Source organism: Marmota marmota, unplaced genomic scaffold, assembly GCF_001458135.2.
Source record: "Marmota marmota marmota unplaced genomic scaffold, marMar, whole genome shotgun sequence".
Taxonomy (NCBI): Eukaryota; Metazoa; Chordata; class Mammalia; order Rodentia; family Sciuridae; genus Marmota; species Marmota marmota.
In genome coordinates, this window is record NW_026000037.1 from 62,942,753 (window position 1) to 62,945,522 (window position 2,770).

Genomic DNA, 2,770 nt, shown 5'->3' on the forward strand with positions numbered 1-2,770 from the left:
AAGGTAAGAGTAATCTTTTTGATTTGCAGGTTGAATGAGAACCCTACTTGCCTAAATGAGGAATGTCTTTCCTACCATCTTAAATACGAAGGTTTCTGGCTGGGTAAGGTTTGTAGCTCACAGTAAAATTTGATGACACCATTTATTTCCCTACAAATCTATATTACATATTTTGAAATTTCATCCCCTTTCTAGTAGGTACATTGGCAAAATTATAAAGCTGAAAACTTGGTACCACGTTCAACATGTGTTAAACCTAGGACAATTTTTAAAATTCTGAAATGGCCACAAGTGTTCATCTTGATGCAGATGTGGCCCCTTCATGTATACAATTCATTAATATCTTTAGGTTCAAGTCAGTTTTTGGTAAGGGAAAATACTTTTGTGGAAACAGTTTTTGTAACAAACATGACCGATGCGTTGTCAATCCTCACGCCAGGAAAAATACCTTCAAATGAATTTACAGCATTACCAGGTGGTATGGTTTTCTTCATTCAGGTGGCCTCATGTATAAGTTCTCTTGCATATAAATTCAGGGAATTATTTGAACAAATAGGGTAAGCTTGGTTTTGTTCATTCTCGTTACTCTTAGCTAGAAGTAGTGGAGGCCTAATTAAACAAATGAAATTACCTCTTTTCCCAAAGAATTATTTGGTTACTATTCAGATCAGTTGCTGATTGTACATAAGGGCTATTTTTTTGCTGCCACAATAGGGCTTGTTAAAACTTGAGGTTTAATTTACTTTTTAATAGAATAACAATTTCAGGGGGGACAGTTGCTCAAAACACTAGTTTCTAAGACGTGAGTTGATTTCCTTCATGAATGGGAGTAGTGAGTTTGCCATAAGGTTTATGAAAAAGTTGGCTCTGATCTAAATTAGGACAGAATAATTCATAGAATTGAGTGAAAGGTAACAGCCTCTTAATGGTAAAATTCCTTCACAACATGGTTTAGTAGAATAAATTTAATAAGATAGGAAACATTTTAAAAGCATTCTTTCCAGTTCATTTATGAAATAAAAGGACTTTTTTAAAAATGTAGTTCCACTGTCATTTCTGAAAATTCCATATTGTCTCTTTTTTTCTTTTTTGGTGTTGCTGGGGTTGGAACCCAGGGCCTTTTTTTCTGCATGATAGGTAAGAGCTTTCCACTGAGCTACACCCCCAGCCTCTCCATGTTTTTAACTTGTAACAACAATAAACAAAGTAAGGAAATTGTTAACTAAATGGGAAATGGTTGAGGCAAACTTCACACTGATATTAAACTTGCAGATTATTCCTTTCTTAAAAGCTGAGGTTACTTAAACTTGTGTCCTATGGGAAAAGATATTTGGTAAAATCCATTTGTTCAGGGACTAAATAGAAATAAATTTGGTTTTAAGAGTTCTGGTAAAAGTCACAATTAGGAATATTTCTAATTAATGACAGTATCTCTCACAGTTCCAGTAACTGATGTCACAAAGTAGTGAAGAAGCATGCTAATGTGCAGGGGTAATGTAAGGGTTGTTAGCTTATCTAAATATTCACAATTACTTTTGAAGTTTCAATGTTTTCTGATTTTTAAGACTTCAGAGGTGGTCTGTAATGGATTCAACTGTTTAATTTGTAGTATAATGAAATGTTTACAGAAAGAAATTTTTCATTAAAATATTTTTAGAAATGTGTGTGTTTTGTCACTTCATGAAGTTCATGTAACTTAAATGCTATAGGTGAATGTTATAACTTTAGTAATAAAACAGTAAACATGAAATGAGCCTTTTATATAAAGTTGTCTTTAAAAATGTGGGGTTTTTGTTGGTGTGTGTGTGGTGCTGGGGATTGATCATAGGGCCTTGTGCATGCAACAAGGTAAGCACTCTACCAACTGAGCCATTTCCCCAGCCCCTAAGATGTGTATTTTTATTAAATGGAATATAACTGGGAAGTAGATATATAAGAAAAAGTATTCTCAAAACATTAAAAATGTATTGCCACAATTCTTGCTGCTTCACTTAAGTCACAGAGTGAGAAATCTGAACCTGGGGGGAGAAGAAAGGATTAAATAAGGAAGTAAATCAATGAACAAACTGGGAGAAAAGGGGGTTGGGTGCAGCAGAAATATTCCCAGATGTTAGAATTGTCTGTTTCTTGAAGTTGGTAAGTTGAATATTTCTGGTGAGGGCAAGTTGGGGAAAGAACCCTCCTTAAAATTGGTGTTGAACTACACTGCTGCAGTATTAACCCGAGTTAAAGTGAAATGGATGTGGTTATGTATGGCTTGATAATATGGGATATGGTTTTCATAATTTTTTTAGTAGCATTGCAAATTTGGATTTCTAGGTTTAACAGCCGTTGATATTTTCTCAGTACATTTTTAAGTAAAATACCTTGTAAATAGAAGTCCGACGAGGATTTGTGGCTATTAGTAGCAGAATTATAACACATTTTGCTTGTGTTCACAATGGTTTCCTAGCATGTGCAATGGCTTAATATTCTCTGCAGTTAAGTAATTTTAAAATTGTGTACCTTATTTCATGTTAATACTTGAGTCCCTAAATAACATTTATTTTCTCAATAAGATTAAATTTTATTAACTGCAAAACATCAGGAGATAACATTTGGATCTTCTATCACTGTTATTTTCTGAAGACTGGTGTTTTGCAAAAAACGATTATAGCCATTACATTCATTTTAATTGTTAAAGGACTTGTCAAAAAATTTTGTCAAATGTTAACTGGCTACCTGAAGGTTACAGCACAGGTAGTTTTTTTTGTTTTTTTTTTTTTTATTT